The sequence below is a fragment of the Hemiscyllium ocellatum genome, chromosome 11 (assembly GCF_020745735.1).
Source record: "Hemiscyllium ocellatum isolate sHemOce1 chromosome 11, sHemOce1.pat.X.cur, whole genome shotgun sequence".
In the NCBI taxonomy this organism is placed as follows: domain Eukaryota; kingdom Metazoa; phylum Chordata; class Chondrichthyes; order Orectolobiformes; family Hemiscylliidae; genus Hemiscyllium; species Hemiscyllium ocellatum.
Window position 1 is genome coordinate 93,716,509 of NC_083411.1, and position 19,390 is coordinate 93,735,898.

At 40.2% G+C, this 19,390-nt stretch overlaps 1 long non-coding RNA gene across 1 annotated transcript in view; it reads left to right on the forward strand.

The window, feature by feature from the left end:
- Positions 1–19,390, forward strand: part of LOC132820258 (uncharacterized) — a 52,225-nt gene that overhangs the window by 31,450 nt on the left and 1,385 nt on the right. The window lies entirely within an intron of this gene.

Below are 19,390 nucleotides of genomic sequence, written 5' to 3' on the forward strand. Positions count from 1 at the left end.
AATCTGAGGGATCTATCTTGTCTGTGTTGGCCGTATGATATGTCACATGGGATATTGCACAACAATTCCTCTGTTACTCCTCTTTACCTCCAATTAATTCTGGATGTTGGAAATAAGTAGTACATATTCTGTATTTATACCCCTACTGCTCTATATTTTGGGTAGTAATGTTTGTTCAGAAGCTTGGAATCTTGTGGCTTTATTATCTTAGTAAGTACTTGGGATCTCCACAGTCTGCCTTTTTTTTTTAAGAAAAGAGTTGCTGGCCCCTAGCCAGACCCAACATTAAATTTGGCAATCTGGTCGGGGATCATAATGAACTACTCAACATGTTACTATGTTAAGGACCTGAATTGACCCAAGAGGGTGGGCTGTCTTTAAAAACTCCCCGTCGCACGTACAGTTGTGGCAAAGAGTCAGGGCCTGGGAATTGGGGCCCGTGGCATTATGCTGAATCTTGTGCTGTCCTGCCAACCCAGCCCCTAGAGAAGAGTAATATTCTCAACCCTTTATGTGGAAAGGGTGTAATCTACATGTACAACTTCTTATATTAGATGTCTTTTTTTTCTGTTATTGACAATATGTAAAATAATGGTGTGTACAAATGAGAATCCTGTTCAAAAGCCACATTGATCCAGATAGAATTTTGCGTCATCTGCATTTCACTCTGCCCCTTTTCCTATCATGGCAACTAATTGTTCTTCAGTAGCTTTTGCCTCCACTGACTGACCTAAAAGCACCTTGCCGTGTGGAGACATTGTGAAGCTTTGTGTGAAGAAATGCCTGTCATTCGGCAGTTTTTGTAAATGTATAAGAAAAAGGCTCAGGATTTTATGATAGACTTTCATCTCAAATATAAGCCCATTCCATTGTAGGATTTGCAGGTCATGTTTGCTGGAGGTAGATGTCATTGCAAAGGAGAATTCAGAATTTGTTGGAATTCTAATTGAGAGGTTTTTATTTCACTTTTTTTTGTTTTTTGCCTAGCTAACAAGCTTTAGCTTTCATATTTTGGCTACAATTTTTTTGGATGGGACAGACCTAATTTTTATGTGCCAATGTGCAAACTTAAGCACCCCCACATAATATTTCAGGATAAATGATGGATCTAACCTAATTCCCAGGTGCTCCATATAGTGTTTTGGTAATTGTTGTTGAGTAACATTATATTGAAACTGTTGCAGACCCAATACATCAGGCTAATGTTCTACTCCTGCAGACTGAGATCTTGGACTTTAGGTAAAAGTTGTCATTAATTAGGAGGAATGGGCAATATTTCCAAACCCACCTATTAAGTTTTGCACTGGAAAACTCTTGGTCAGCTTTCCGAACCCATGATCCGTTGTCACGGTATGGGATGTGGGTCCACTTGAAGTTAAAATCAAGCCTGATCAAGGTACTGAACACTGGACAGGATGGTGCTGACTTGAGCCTCTCCTTGCCCTGCTCCCCATTCTGAGAATTTCATCTAACCACCCCTTTGTCCTCCAAGCTGATTCACTTATCCTTGTCTCAGCTCCCCACAGGATTGTGGATGACCTGTGAACTGGGAAGGGGTGCCTGTACTTCCTGCAGTGTTCATGGCCTTCTACCTGGTGCTCAAGATAACCAGCAACTCCAATTAATCTGAGCTGATATTTGAAATAAACTCAATCAACTCTGGCATCAAATAACTAATTAATGGCATATACACTGTGGGTATACCAATAAAGGTCTCATTAAATTTCACATGATCCACTTTTTTTTTGCTGATTCCATAATTTTTCCATGGTATGTTAACAATCTACCTTTTTTGTCATAGAGATGTATAGCATGGAAATAGGGCCTTCGGTGAACTTGTCCATGCAGAGTAATCCATTGTATGAAGTGCTTCCAAATGCTCCATTGTAACAAAGTTCTACATAAATACATCGATCTCTTTCTTTATTTTACACACTTCCAAAGACTCTGGATGGTTCACTCATTCAAATTCCGTTTGCTCAAGACTGCTCAACGTGCATAGTGGGTCGAATGGGAGCATTATATAAAAGATTACTGTAATTGTTAAAATCTGTTTCTTCATAGGCTCAGAATTATTTCTTGCCCTTCCCTAGTCTCAATATCGAAGTCCCTCAACAATTTAAGACTGTTAAAAAGCAACTTTTGACACCATTTACTGGAGAAGAGAAATAAGGTAAAGATCATTTCACATTCTTTACAGGATTGGTTTTGTCCTGTATTCTGGGCTTGGCCATTCACCAAACCTCCCAATATAACAATTGGAAGTTTTCCAAAATGGAAATTTACACCAATGCTGAGAATATGATCTCTCATGAAGGCTTGTTATAGCAGATGTTTTATTCCAGTATTGTCTATTGTCAGTATTTTTAGATATTTTGAATGTTTTTGACTCCTATAGATCCATTAAAAGTTTCAACATTCAGTTGTATTTAGTATCTTAGTTGGCAGTAAACTATGGCTTTGGAACAAAAGAAATGTTTTAATCTACATCTGACAGCCAACATCCTTGATAGCACATTGTAATCGCATTCTTCTGATCAGATAAAATCTAATAATGTTTTGGTAAATGCATTCTCTTCAGTTGGTTTGGATTCATTTTAGGGACTGAAATGCTTGGCTGACACTCTGGTTTCATTTTAATTGGCCCACATCACAAAAAAGTCTTTTTCCTATATATTAAAGCCCTACAATAGGTGAAGGATGATTGATGGCAGGGGTGGGTGGGGGAGTTGGTGAACCCAACAAATGTGATATGTGACTTCAAGCTGCTTATGTGCTTCCATTATTATATTTACAGCAGTGGATTTTGAGACAATTAAATATTCCTTTGCAGAAAATCAGTACTTTTGTTGACCTACACAAATTGGGATCCTGAGTGTATTTGGAAGATTGATTTAAAACTCACTCTTGCGACATTTAATTTCTAGGTGCAGGGACCAGGTAGTGAAAGAGAAGTGAGAGCTGTGAGCTTCATATATGACATGCCTTTTCTAGCACATCCTGTGAGCCAGTAGAAGTGAAAGTTTTCCCTCAGCTATTCAAGAAATGCTTCATAAAAGCCTTAAATATGATGCAGGAGTAGGTTATTCAGGCCAATTGTGTAGTCCACCATTCATCGACAATTTAGTTGTGTCCTTGTATCCACTTTAAAACCTGTTCCATGGTTCTTTAGAAAATGTTCCTGGGCTTGCATCCTGGTGACCTCAGTCCAATTCTGCTGCAGAGTATTAATGCCATGCAGTTGGAAATGATAAAACCTAGGTGACTTGGTTTAGAGAACAGGTGCCGCAGGCTGACTCCAATTATCACTAGGACTGCCATATTCCATTGCCCACTGCAAATTGAGCAGTCCTCAACTGGTAAGATGCTGAACCACCATAGTCCATCTGCTTCACAGTGTGCTTAGCTCTTGGAGTAGCTGCTCAACAAGAGAATAGAATCCATTGCAACAATGAAACCAGCAAAGCCCGAGGAAAGGGTGAGCAGAAGACAGACGATGAGGATCACTGACAGGAACAGGGGAGAACAGTACTCTCTGGAAGGCAATCTGAGAGCTAGATTCATTGGAACCAATTGAAGTTGGTTCTTGCTCAGCTACAGAGGTAGGAATTCGTTATTTGGTTAGTTACTGATAAGTGGTAAGGTCTTTTCTTAACTTTTAATACGGTATCCAAATTGATAGTAAGGTGAATAAACTAGAGAATAAGCAATATAAGTAAGTGAGTCAGTAATTAAAACATCAGTATTTCAGGTCTGCTGCAGCATATGATAACGTTTGAATACCATTGTGATCAGATCAGGGATGTCTGCAGTAAGTGTTTGAAGTTTGAGCAGCTTCAGGTCCAAGGTTACAAGAAGGAGGCTGAACTGCAGACATTGCAATGTATTGTAGAGGGGGAAAGCTACCTGGCCTTGTATGACTCACATTACTGAGTATAGGTTGATTAGGTGCATGAGGTAGGTAAAGACACCTAGAGGGCAGTAGTGTTAGCCTCTGCAATTGCCCAATAGTTTGAGATCCACTTAGTCTATTTGAATGAGAGCAGAGGCTGTAGGTGGATGGGTAAACTGATTGTTTCACAGTACAGGAAGCCAGGATTGTAGTTTAGTAGTAGCTGTTGATAGCATAATGAGCTGCAAAGATTAAAGAGTCCAAACAGTTGTGTTGTCTGCCCAGAGCCAGAGTTTGGGATACTTGTTCAGGAATGGAAAGGAACTGGTAGTGGAAAGGGGAGGATCCATGGTCCACGTAGGTACCAATAACATAAGTAGCAACTGTAAAAAGGTTCGGCCCAAAGAATATGAAACTAGGCAAAGAAACTAAGGAGCAGAACATCAAAGATTATAATCTCTGGATCATTATCTGACCCATGTGCAAATTGGCATAGGGTACACAAAAATTAGAAATATGAAACCTGGCTCAAAGACTAATAGAAGAGCTCTTGTTCATGGCCACTGTCACTGGTCCTGGGGAAAGCTGGGCTCTGCCAATGGGTCAGTCAATATGTGAACTATGTTAGGGGTCAGTGTTCCTGCAAACTGCATAAATAGAGATGGAGGTGGTTGGAAATGTAGGAATACACTAACAGTCAATCGTAGATATTGCAATAAGATAAAGCTAGAGGCTATGTATCTGAATACATGATGAATCCCAATATAAATTAAGCAAATTGATAGCCAGCATGTTTTTGATAAAGAAGTAGAATCCTACAAAATTCTTCAGCCCAACAAGTCCACACTGACCCTCAGAGTATCCCACCCAGACCCATTCACCTACCCTATTACTCTACATTTCCCTTGGCTAATGTACCTAAGCTACACATTCCTGAACACTATGGGCAATTTAACTTGGCCAATTCACCTAACCTGCACACCTTTGGACGATGGGAGGAAACCCACGGAGAAACTGAAAAAATGCGCAAACTCCACACTGTTGTCAGAGGCTGGAATTGAACCCGGGTCCCTGGCACTGTAAGACAGCAGTGCTAACCACTGAGCCACTTTGCTACCCCAAAGGTAAATCATTTTTAACCAAAAATTGGAGTCCTTTGAAGGAACAACATATACTGCAGATAAAAGGGAGCCTATTGTTTTGTGGTACTTTGGATTAATGGAAAGCATTTGATAAGATGCTGCATTAAAAGTTAGTGTCAGATAAAAGCTCCTACTATAGTATTAGCATGAAAAGCAGATTGACTGACTGTCAAAAAAAAACAGTATACATAAATGGGTCTTTGTCTGATTGGCAGATGTGATCAGTGGAGACTTGTAGGCGTCTACGGTGAGGCCTCCACCTTTTACTGTTTTTATCAGTAACTTGAGATGAGGGATCAAAGGCATGGTAGCTAAATTTGCAGAGAAAAATATAGATAGGAAAGTATGTGATGAAGATAACATAATGAGGTTGCAGACAGATATGGATTGGTTGAGTGAATGGACAAAAATGTGGCAAATGGAGTGTAACGTCAAAAAATGTGAAGTGGTTTTCTTTTATGAGCAGAATGAAAAAGCAGAATATTAGTTAAACAATGTAACTGCAGAATTCTGAGATGCAGAGGGATTTTTGGAGTTCTGGTGCATGAGTCACGAAACATTATGCAGGTACAGCGCATAATCAAGAAGGCTAATGGATGCTAACTTCTTATCATGAGAAGAATTGAACATAAAGGTAAGATTGTTCTGCTTCAGTAATTCATCGGTAAGACTGCATTTCAACTACTGTGTGCAGTTCTGGTTGTCTTATTTAAAGAAAGATATAAGTTCATTGGAGGCAATTCAGAGCAGATTTCCTATATTGAAACTTGAAATGAGAGGCTTGTCTTATGAGGAAAATTTGGACAAGCTGGGCTTGTTACACTGCCGTTCGGAAGATGGACAAGTGAGTTCAGGATCTTTTCCTTCAGTGCTTTGAACAAGGTGGCTGTGAAAAGTAAAATTCCTCTGGTGAGTCAACCTAGCACTGAGGCACTGTTTAAGATTAGGGGTCACCTTTTCAGCACCAATTAGTAAAATTCTTTTTCTTTGGAGTGTAGTGCATCTTTGGACCTCTCTACCTCAGACGGTGGTTGAAGTGGGATGTTTTGAGTGAATATTTTTATGCATAAGTAGATACATTTTTTACTTAGACTGGGAAATGGATGGTTATTAAACTTGAGGTTGCAGAAAAAAATTACAATGGTGTTGGTGGGACTGGATGGCTTGAGTTACAGAGAGGCTGAATAGGCCGGGGCCTTTTTCACTGGAGTGTCAGACTGCGGGGTGAACTGAGGTTTATAAAATCAGGAGGGGCATGGATAGGCTGAATAGTCAAAGTCTATTCCATAGGGTGGGGAAGTCCAAAACTAGAGGGCATAGATTTAAGGTAAGGGGAAAGATTTAAAAGTAACCTAAGGGGTAACATTTTTTTTCAAGCAGAGGATGGTACGTATATGGAATGAGCTGCCAGAGGAATTAAAATTACAACATTTTCAAAGTCCTCTGGGTAGGTACATGAATAGGAAGGTTTCGAGAGATATGGGCAAACTCCTGGCAAATGGGACTAGGACAGATGGTTGTCTGGTCAGTGCAGACGAGTTGGACTGAAGGGTCTGTTTCAGTGCTGTATGACTCTATGATTCTAAGGTGGGAATGTGGAATTCAAAATTGATCAGTCATGACCTTTTATTGAATGGCAGAACTAGCTACTTGTGCTCCTACTTCATTTGTATGTTTGTATAGAACACGTTTTGATTAGCAAGGATGTCAGGACCATGGGAATAGGATTGACAGACAACTTGCAGCTGGTAGAATTTTGTTTTCTTTCTTTTTGTTGTGTTTTTAAAAATGTTTTAATTGTGTGCAAAATAGCCATGATTCATAGGAAACTTTAATAGGCTGAATATTGTTATGGCTTCCCTATCAGGGACTCCACTCGCTGGAAACAGGTCACAAAAACATTGCATCTTCAGCTGACTAGTTAGAGCTCAGTGAAAATGCATGGGCAAGGTATAGGGTTTGACTTTAGGAACTTTACACTCTCATTCATAGAACTGTTTTAAGAAGGGCGGTAAAGACAAGCCAGGGAATTATAGACTGGTGCGCCTGACCTCGGTGGTGGACAGGTTGTTGGAGGGAATCCTGAGGGACAGGATGTACATGTATTTGGAAAGGTAAGGACTGATTCGGGATATTCAACATGGCTTTGTGTGTGGGAAATCATGTCTATCAAACTTGATTGAGTTTTTTGAAGTAACAAAGAAGATTGAGGGCAGAGCAGTAGATGTGAATTATATGGACTTCAGTAAGGCATTCAACAAGGTTCCCCATGGGAGACTGATTAGCAAGGTTAGATCTCATGGAATACAGGGAGAACTAGCCATTCGGATACAGAACTGGCTCAATGGTAGAAGACAGAGGGTGGTGGTGGAGGGTTGTTTTTCAGACTAGAGGCCTGTGATCAGTGGAGTGCCATAAGGATCGGTGCTGGGCCCTCTACTTTTCGTAATTTATATAAATGATTTGGATGCGAGCATAAGAGGTACAGTTAGTAAGTTTGTAGATTACACCAAAATTGAAGATGTAGTGGACAGTGAAGAGGGTTACCTCCGATTACAACAGGATCTGGACCAGATGGACCAATGGGCTGAGAAGTGGCAGATGGAGTTTAATTCCGATAAATGCAAGGTGCTGCATTTTGGAAAAGCAAATCTTAGCAAGACTTATACACTTAATGGTAAGGTCCTAGGGGGTGTTGCTGAACAAAGAGACCTTGGAGTGCAGGTTCATAGCTCCTTGAAAGTGGAGTTGCAGGTAGATAGGATAGTGAAGAAGGCGTTTGGTATGCTTTCCTTTATTGGACAGAGTATTGAGTACAGGAGATGGGAGGTCATGTTGCAACTGTACAGGACATTGGTTAGGTCACTGTTGGAATATTGCGTGCAATTCTGGTCTCCTTCCAATCGGGGAAAGATGTTGTGAAACTTGAAAGGGTTTAGAAAAGATTTACAAGGATGCTGCCAGGGTTGGAGGATCTGAGCTGCAGGGACCTAAGGGGCAACGTTTTCACACAGAAGGTGGTACGTGTATGGAATGAGCTGCCAGAGGATGTGGTGGAGGCTGATACAACTGCAACATTTAAAAGACATCTGAATGGGTATATGAATAGGAAGGGTTTGGATGGATATGGGCTGGGTGCGGGCAGGTGGGACTAGATTGGGTTGGGATATCTGGTTGGCATGAACGGGTTGGACTGAAGGGTCTGTTTCCATACTGTACATCTCCGACTCTATAAACTACACACTGGCTCAGTGCATGTTCTCTCAATCTACCTTTCCTGTCAAACAGGGACAGTTAATCTCATGAGTATCCTAAACTCCAATGCTATACCAAAAACAAAATGGAAACTACTTCAAAATACTATCCATACTACCTCAACTTCAACATACAGAAAGGAAGAGTATATGGGCAGCACGGTGGCATAGTGGTTAGCACTGCTGCCTCATAGCGCCAGAGACCCAGATTCAGTTCCCGCCTCAGGCGACTGTGCAAACTCCACACAGTCATTCTCCCTGTGTCTGCATAAGTTTGCTCCGGTTTCCTCCCACAATCCAAAAAAAAAGTGCAGGTTAGGTGAATTGGCCATGCTAAATTGACCATAGTGTTAGGGGATTGGGAGTCAGTGGGTTGCGCTTTGGAGGGTCGGTGTAGACTTGTTGGGCCGAAGGGTCTGTTTCCACACTGTAAGTAATCTAATCTTTTTAAAAAAAACTGAGTAGTTCAAAGCAAATGTCATTGTGATGGAATCTGTCATTGCAGCTAAGCGATTTGCACTCATTAATTATGGGAGAAATCCTGAGAAGACACTGCAAGCACAACGACTGCTTTAAGTACAAAAGACTGTTGGGTGATGCAAGAATTACAACTCTATAAAAATATCCAGCCTTCCGTAACAATTCTGTGATTCTCCTGGAAACACATAGGAAGGGATCAAAGGTACTCTTGAGTCCACCAGCAGAAAAATGGATTCTGTAAAAACAAAATGCAATCAATGAAGACCTTCCTTACCATAATCAGTGTTCCATCTATCTCTCTAAACAGCTTGAGTTGTATTCTAGACAGAATGCTATCACTGAGGAAGTATTAGACACCATGGAAAACTTGGCTTTCATGAAAGAGCTGGCTTTTGAACCTTTAGTGGAAGAGCTTGACTAAAGTATGACTTCTGTCATGGGCAAATTTCAAGTTGATGTTATATCACCTGAACTGCTCAATTGCAGGAAACTGCTACTTCTGTAACATATGCCTGAACTTCCCTGCCTCCACTGGAGGATGGGGGCTGTGACCAGAAATGTGCAACTATAGAACTGTAGGAAACCTTTTGAGATGCACTGAGGTCGCATAAAGTTGTTCTGGCATTGACACTGCTTACTGCTTTGCTTTTCTGCTGTCCTATGCCTTCAGGTCATTTCTATAAGGTGTCTAGATACATATGAGAACTGATGGAAAGCTTGCTCATGATCCAAGCTGAAGATGCACTAAGTCCTTATCAGAGATTTACTCTACAATGGTACCATGCTGGCACTTGATACCAAATAAAATGGCAAATGGAAAGACTCTCTCAAACCTGTGAAAACTTTGACTATCTGCAGCGGGAAGACAAAAACCTGGTCCATGATATTGTCATACCACCTGTATGACATTGACTGACTGACTGACAGATAATGTGATGCTGGAGGTTGTTTATGGCTTCACATATGTACACTTCATAATTGCCAGCAATGTATCAGTGATTTTGAAATCAGCATATGCATTGCAAAATCTGCAGCTGTTTATGTCCAAGTTGGGTAAAAGCATGTGACAAAATAACAATCTGACTGAGCACCAAACCAAAGCCTTTACAGTCAGTTCACTCCTCTATACTGGTGAGATATTGATAATGTTTGCTGAACAATTATACACTTCACTTAAAAAAAATTATACACTTCACTGTCTCAGATATATCCTTACTATCCCTTGACAAGAATAGTTCACCAACTCAGGTCATGGAGTATGCTAAGTATAATGTCTGTGCTGGTTAGCCACGTTCATTAGATGACCTCATGTACACGAAGGTCTTCTGAACAGGAAGCTGGCCACTGGGTCACAAGCTCCCAAGGTGTCCGTATCTTCATCACTAGGATACCTGTAGATAATGGCTTCCATCTTCAAACATTGACTCTGATACTGGGAGATAGTTGTTGACAATGTAGATCTCTGGAAGCTGACTGATCAGCTCCTAATGCCTTTCAAAACAGAAATAAAAAAATTCAGTTGGCTAACAAAAGTGCCCAAAGAAAATTTGAGGCTAATGAATAGTTCACATGCATGTGCACCAGAGACTGCCACATCTGAGGGGGTTTCAGACTTGCAGCAGGTGATGCTCAAGAGTTGGCCACCACAGAGTGAAACTATTATTTTGAGATAGAAGGCTGCAACAGAAAGAAGTTCACCTCTCTTTGTTGAGTTTTCTTCCCTTCACTGCATAGTCCTCTCTCTTGTTTCCATCTCTTTTCACACTTCTAAGCTCCTTTCATTGACATATGTGCTTTTAAATTTCCATGTGTATCATCAAGGATCTGCAAATGGATGTTGTCAGCAAAACAGACCAGCCAGCCAAACACCACAAGCTGCAATGAAATGAATGACTATTTAATCTATTCTTTTGTGTGAAACATGAACTGTCAAATCAGATGATTTCTTGCTATTTTAATACTGCAGTATGATCATTCAACTTTACTTTGTAGTGATTGGAAACATGACCAGGTGGATCTCATTGAGACCTTTTGATTGACCCAGGATAACAACTACAATCAGGGAGCCCTGGATGACAGATAGAAACAGGAGATTCAGAGTCTTCATTCCAGGGACTGGCTCTCAGCTGGGTGGTCACAGCTTGTGCACATGTAAATAAAGGGTGACACAGTGACAGGATACCAGCCTCTGTGCAGTCATTTCTCATGGAACGTGTCTCACACTCTAACCTTAATGTAAATATTGAGAGTCACGTTAAAACCCTTCCAGGATGCTGGAATTGTCAAAGATTAAAGTTTCAGAATTCCGATTTATATTTCCAATACATGGTTATTTTAACCATGGAGGGGGAAAAAAAAATTAGCACAAAACAAATCCGGTTCTATTTAATGTGCCTGGTTGCTCAATACCATTTCTGCCCTGTCCTACTTTGCATTATTAATTATCCTTGAATTCCATTCTTATAGGGGAATAGGTTGAGCAAATATAATAGAATCATAGGGATGTACAGCATGGAAACAGACCCTTCGGTCCAACCCGTCCATTCTGACCGGATATCCCAATCCCATCTAGTCCCACCTGCCAGCACCTGGCCCATATCCTCCCAAACCCTTCCTACTCATATACCCACCCAAATGCCTCTTAAATGTTGCAATTGTACCAGCCTCCACCACTTCCTCTGGCAGCTCATTCCATACACCCTCCGTGTGAAAAAGTTGCCCCTCAGGTCTCTTTTATATCTTTTCCCCCCCACCCGAAACCTATGCCCTCTAATTCTGGACTCCACGACCCCAGGAAAAAGGCTTTGCCTATTTACACTACCCATGCCCCTCATAATTTTGTAAACCTCTATAAGGTCACCCCTCAGCCTCCGACGCTCCAGGGAAAATAGTCCCAGCCTGTTCAGCCTCTCCCTATAACTCAAATCCTCCAACCCTGACAACATCCTTGTAAATCTTTTCTGAACCCTTTCAAGTTTCACATCTTTCCAATAGGAAGGAGACCAGAATTGCACACAATATTCAAACAGTGGCCTAACCAATGTCCTGTACAGTCACAACATGACCTCCCAACTCCTGTACTCAGTACTCTGACCATAAAAGGAAAGCACACCAAACTTCTCCTTCACTATCCTATCTACCTGCGACTCCACTTTCCAGGAGCTATGAACCTGCACTCCAAGGTCTCTTTGTTCAGCAACACTCCCTAGGACCTTACCATTAAGTGTATAAGTCCTGCTAAGATTTGCTTTCTCAAAATGCAGCACCTTGCTGCATTTATCAGTCTAAATAAAAATGTATCTACTTATGCATAAAAATATTTACTCAAACATCCTACTTCAACTGCCTTCTGAGCTAGAGAGGTCCAAAGATGCACTCAGCTCCAGAGAAAAAGAATTTTACCAATTGGTCCTGAAAAGGTGACCCCTAATCTTAAACAGTGCCTCTGAGTGCTAGATTGACTCACCAGAGTCCATTTTACTCATTAATTCATTTATCTGAATTAAACTCCACCTGCCACTTCTCAGTCCATTGGCTCATCTGGTTAAAATCCTGTTGTAATCTGAGGTAATCCTCTTTGCTGTCCACTACACCTTCAATTTTGGTGTCATCTGCAAACTTACTAACTGTGCCTCTTATGTTCTCCTTCAAATCATTTATGTAAATGACAAAAAGTAGAGGACATAGCACTGATATTTGTGGCACTCCACTGGTCATATGCCTCCAGTCTGAAAAACAACCCTCCACCATCACCCTCTGTCTTCTACCTTTGAGCCAGTTCTGTATCCAAATGGCTAGTTCTTTCTATATTCCGTGAGATCTAACCTTGATAATCAATCTCCCATGGGGAACCTTGTCGAATGCTTACTGAAGTCCATATAGATCACATCTACCATTCTGCCCTCATCAATCGTCTTTGCTGCTACTTCAAAAAACTCAATCAAGTTTGTGAGACATGATTTCCCACGCACAAAGCCATGTTGACTATCCATAATCAGTCCTAGCCTTTTCAAATACATGTACATCCGGCCCCTCAGGATTCCCTCCTACAACTTGCCCACCACTGACATCAGGCTCACTGGTCTATAGTTCCCTGGCTTGTCCTTGCCACCTTTCTTAAACAGTGGCACCACGTTAGCCAACCTCCAGTCTTCTGGCACCTCACCTGTGACTATTGATGATACAAATATCTCAGCAAGAGGCCCAGCAATCACTTCCCTAGCTTCCCACAGAGTTCTAGGGTACACCTGATCAAGTCCTGGGGATTTGTCCACATTTACCCATTTCAAGACAGCCAGCACTTCCTCCTCTGTAATATAGACATTCTGCAAGATGTCACCATCTATTTCCCTAGTCTATATCTTTCATATCCTTTTCCACAGTAAATACTGATGCAAAATATTCATTTAGTATCTTCCCCCATTTTCTGTGGCTCCACACAAAGGCCAGCTTGCTGATCTTTGAGGGACCCTATTCTCTCCCTAGTTACCCTTTTATCCTTAATGTATTTGTAAAACGTATTTGGATTCTCCTTAGCTTTGGTAAATAGAATTATCTCATGTCCCCTTTTTGTCCTCCTGACTTCCCTCTGAAGTATACTCCTACTTTCTTTATACTCTTCTAAGGATTCACTAGATCTATCCTGTCTATATCTTACCCATGCTTCCTTCTTTTTCTTAACCAAACTCTCAATTTCTTTAGTCATCCAGCATTCCCTGTACCTACCAGTCTTTCCTTTCATCCTGACAGGAATGTACTTTTTCTGGATTCTTGTTATCTCATTTCTGAAGGCTTCCCATTTTCCAGCCATCCCTTTACCTGTGAATATCTGCCCCCGATCAGCTTTCGAAAGTTCTTGCCTAATACCGTCAAAATTGGCCTTTCTCCAATTTAGAAATTCAACTTTTAGATCTGGTCTATCCTTTTCCGTCATTATTTTAAATCCAATAGAATTGTGGTCGCTGGCCCCAAAGTGCTCCACCACTGAAACCTCAGTTACCTGCCTTACCTTATTTCCCAAGAGTAGGTCAAGTTTTGCACCTTCTCCAGTAGGTACATGCACATACTGAATCAGAAAATTGTCTTGTACACACTTAACAAATTCCTCTCCATCTCAACCCTTAACACTATAGCAGTCCCGGTCTATGCTTGGAAATTTAAAATCCCCTACCATCACCACTCTTATTCTTACAAGTAGCTGAGATCTCCTTACAATTTTGTTTCTCAATTTCCCTCTGACTATTAGGGGGTATATAATACAATCCCAATAGTGTGATCCTCCCTTTCTTATTTCTCAGTTCCTCCCAAATAACTTCCCTGGATATATTTCCAGGAATATCCTCCCTCAGTGCAGCTGTAATGCTATCCCTTATCAAAAATGCCACCCCCCCACCCCTTTCTATCCTTCCTGTAGCATTTGTATCCTGGGACATTTAAGCTACCAGTCCTGTCCATGCCTGAGCCATGTTTCTGTAATTGCTATGATATCCCAGTCCCATGAGTTCATTTGCCTTCCCTGTTAGGTCCCTTGCATTTAAATAAATGCAGTTTAATTTATTAGTCCTACCTTGTCCCTGCCTGCCCGGACTGTTTTGACTCGCTTCTGTTCTCAATTGTACCAGTCTCAGATTGATCTCTTTCCTCACTATCTCCCTGGGTGCTCCCCCCACCCCCGCCCCCGCCCCTTATGCGTTTAAATCCTCCTGAGCAGCTCTAGTAAATTTATTAGAAGGCAATTTTATGAATTTTCAATAGACAAAATGTAAAGAACAGGTAGAGAGACACATTGGAGATGTGTACCTTTTTTGTGAGTTCACAGATACAACTGGGGGGATTGACTGGCAGGATTGAGACTAATGACAACAGCTTGTGCACAGAAATGAATTTCAAAATGACACTCAACTACATGTAAAAGTAGAATCTGAATGTCCGAGAACTCTGATATTGGGAGCAGTCCAAGTGAAATACTCTTGTTTTTTCAAATGCAGTCATTTGGCAACATAGGTATAATGGTTATTTGACAAGTCTAAACCCATAACAAATTCATGCGGATGGAGCTGTTCTCGCACTCGTTGTGTGACAGGTAATTGCCTATTATTAGATCAACCGCGTACTTGCAGACCTAACTGTAGTTTGGCCCTAATCCAACTTGGTTAGATGCTGTGAAAACTGTTCCCCACTAATCTACTGAAGATAGTAAAAGTTTGATCTTTTTATATGCTTTAAAATAAAATATAAAGAAAATTGGACTAAAGTGACTTTTCACTTGTGTGCCAAAACTCTAGTTCTTCAAGGGATAATGTGCATTGAACATCAAAATGACATGCATTCCACTTTATGGAAAATAAATGTTTCCAGATCTCTGGCTCGCAGGGATATGTTTCAAACAACACGTCTCCAACACTGGCAACTTGTTAACAGAATGATTCACTTTCAGCTGTGCTGTCCATCATTCTCTATTTTCTGTAAGGCCATTCTGAAAGCTTAGAGTGCCTTGTATGACAGAACCTTGTGAAAGCAGAAATATTAAGAATTTTAATCTGTTATTCTTGGACACATATGCACACAAATCTAAAGGTTCCAGTCATTAATATGACTTTATAGACTGAATTTAGGTCTTTGCAACATCCCATTTTATTTGATTCTTTAAACTATGCTGACCGTCAGTCCCAATAGATGTTACATACTGCTGATTTAGTCATTCCCAGCTGAGGCAACAAATGGGTCATTACAATTAGCTTCAGCACCTCTAGGCCAAGGAAGGAGAGAAAGAAAATAGCTACATTTTTCATTTCTAATTGTTACGCAAGGATTTCTGCGGGAAGGAGGGTGAGCTGCAGCTCAATTTATTTACCAATATTAGGTGAAACATTGTCTATACTTACTTGAAAATAGAGAATGTGTCAGAGTACTCTTGTGGTGCAGTGGTAGTGTTCCTACCTCTAGACTAAGAGACCTAGTTTTAAGTCCCACATGCTACAGCTGTGTGTAGTAACATCCCTGAACAGGTTGATTAGAATGCATCTGTAACTAGTCTGCATTTAAGTGAGGGCTACCAGCACCTAAGAAGCCATTTACCCATCAGGCGCACTTTCAGGAAAAGAGGAGAAAATTAAGCCAGGTTACATAGCAACATTTGTCAGGAAAATAGACCCAAAATTAATAAGTCTGAAAACCAAACTATAAAGGAAGAATAGTGATGTTTTTTTCTTAAGGTTTACGGTGAAATTTTAACAATAATCCTTGCTGAATGTTTCAGTATTTAAAAATCATCATAACAAGAAGATATTCAATATTCTTGGTTTTATGATCGAAGTCCATGTGTGTCAAGTGCAGCAATTTGCAGCACTGTTAGTCACATGCTGCTGCCTCTATGGCCTTATGTGACTGAGTAACTGGGAACCTTGCCTTGATTAATTGACACTATTCAGCTCCGTATTGAAAGGCTGATTCTAAACAAGTGCTTGCGGGAAAATCTCAAAGTTCCATTCACAAATATTTCAATATCTAAAATAGCAGTTATTTGTAGAATACTTCAGTTTTACAGTGTTGAGCTGAAAGCTGATCAATACAATTTCAAAACACTAGAAAATTTTTTAAATTGTATGTGCTGTTGTAATGACAGCTATATAATGTCATAAATAGATCCCAACGTGCTGCCATTAACTTGCAAACAAAACACTTAACCCTTAGTACTTAATCTAGAGGCAAGCAGCTTTATCACTTGTATTGAAACTATTTTAACATGTGTATGGCTCAGCTCAAATATTTTTATTCAATCCTCAAACGTACACCCACAGTTGTTTATCTGTTATCTATAAATGTTAACTTTCCCCTTTTCACAATCAGCGATAGTTTGTTTAATTTTTCTTCCTTATTTGGTAAGTTGCATACATCCTATTAATATTCACCCTGCTTTTTTCTCCATGCTCCCTTTAAAATACCTAGAATCCATCTGATTAATAAACAGGAGTTTGAACTTTAATGGCTTGCTGTTGTTTGAGTTGGAGCTGTTGCTAGCACTGCTGGTTTCACTCTCCATGCACAAGTGCTGTCTTCCCACATGGCTTGGAAAATAACCAAACTACAGGATGACAATGCCAACTATCACAACATGTCTAAGACAAAACAAACTAACCAGCTGAAGCCAACAGCTGTCAGCAGCCAATTTGGCACCAATACCAAATGGGCTGGCCCTTAGAAAGAAACTAGTCAAATTTGTTAAATAAATGCAAAATGTTTGAACTGTTCAAAAACTTGCAATTCAAGATTGGAAAGGCAGACACCAGCTACATTATAACACTGCTTTTCCACCTGAAGTGCATAGATTCAAATTCATTCAAAAATGAAGTTGATTTTCTCTGTAGCAAGAATGGGCACCATCATGAGTTAGGTCTTTTTTTAAAATCTGGAAACATTATCACATACAACTGAATGACTGTGTTTTCCCACCACCAAAGCACCTGTGTTCGGAATTAGTCAAATTGCATGCAATACCTGGCAAGTACAAGTTAGATTTTTATTCTATTGCCTTATAAATCCAGCCCAGGTGAAAACAATATTATTTCTTCTTGATAATCTCCAAATGATGGACTCTTGTGTAGTGGTAGTGTCCCTATCCCTTGACTAAGGAGCCTGGGTTCAAGTCCCACCTGCTCCAGAGATGTATAATAACATTTCTGAACAAGTTGGTTAGAACACAAAGTAAAATTAAAGAATATGTCCTAATGGAATATGGTGCAGTGTTGTACTGGGAGACATTGGAGTGAGGTTGCAGGACTAGGCCTTCTAACACACTGCTTCCAGATGAAGAGCTTATTCTTGAAACATCGATTCTCCTGCTCCTCAGATGCTGCCTGACCAAGTGGGCTTTCCCAGCACCACACTCTCAACTCTGATCTCCAAAATCTGCAGTCCTCACTTTCTCCCCCAAATTCTAACACACTGTGCCTTCTCAATATCTACTCCACTAGCCTGGAAAGAAAAACTTCTGAAAATACTGTTCATTTATTTAATTACCAACCTCAAAGCACAAGTTAAATTTAATCTTATTTTCACATTTGAAGGAGAAAGTGAGAAGAATGAATTAATATATTTGAATTTATGAATAAATATAGATTTATAAATACATTAAACTATAAACTTGATTTCACATTATTTTAATAAACAGTAGTGAGTGTCTGGCAGGATAGAAGATTACATCACAATAGGTAGCCTTGGACTATTCTGACAAGGATTTAAGAATTAATCGGCATTCCTATTTTGTTATCCTGCTTTAAAGCCAAATATCATTCTTCTTTTCTTCCCCCTTTGTTCTGAACTTTTTTCTTCAATTTTTCTCTTGGCATGGTCTTTCCTCTCAGCTGGGAGAATAACTTGTTCCCATGACCAAAGTGAATGCTGTTCTTTGATTAGCAGGCAGGAAATCTGATACAGGCAGTGTGTACCAGGCTAATTTGATTCTTACTGACTTTTACATCGTGATGGAGCACTTTGCTAAATGAGAATGCTTTACCTCACAAGCAGGTTGGGAAATGGTGAAACGTACCTGGGTTGAACCAGTCAAAATTAACACAGGCAGCCCTGTCTTCAACTCAAGACTATTTGGATTAGTGTCAAGCACCTGACTGCTTGCTTTGCCAGAGCAAAAATTGATCTTAGTTTGCGGAGGAACTGGTGACATACTTTATGAGTCAGTCCTGTGCTGGTTGCTGTCTGCTTTATTTAGGTTAACCCTTAGTTTTCAGAAAATGCTCCTTTTAGCTTTCAAAATTTCTGATCTGTCAGTACATTGGTATGTTTGGAGTGCCTTTTATTAAGGAGCCATTAAATCCATATAGGTCAACCCAAGAGACAACGATCTGTTTGTCTCTGCTTTGAAAAATCCGATCTAAAATCAGTGTGTGGAAATATTTGCATTAAAAAGTCATGCCACCAGAATCTGGATTTTAAAAGGCATTACCAAGCTTTTCACTTAAATTGTTTGCCTTATGGTGGGCACTTCATGATAGATCTTCAGCTTCACTGTTTGGATAGTAATTTGGCAGATCAACTCCTTCACAAGCATTAAAAGGGTGGGGGGGGGGGGATGAAAATCAAGATGGCATCTATTTTTAAAAACAAGGAAGGTTCACTGCCAGGCAATGAAGGTAAAAATGCATCACAATAGTTAAAATTTTCACTATTTTTCATTGCTTTTTGTTTACATATCATACCTTGAGCCTTGATTTCTTCTGTCTTTTGACCTTTAAATGTATCAACCCCACAAAACTGGAAGCAAGGACCACTGTTATAACTACTTAGTTTTAAGAAAAAGGATTTGCAAGTTTTTCGATTAGAGATAATGGGAAGTGCTGTATCATTTATTATTATTATTATTATTTTATTATTATCATCATCCTTAAGCAGATCCAAGACTCCGAGCATTTCTATTTGAATAGACAGTGCCCGGTGTCAGGCTTTATGGCATAGTGTAATATAGTGAAACATTCCCTATCTCACCCAGGGTCGGATGCTTGTATGCAGGAAGGTACAGAAACCAGTCTGGAGAGTGAGCTAGCTAAAATAAAAGAGCAGCAGATTTCTAAGATGGGTGGATGTGGGAGGAGAGGAACAGCTTGGAA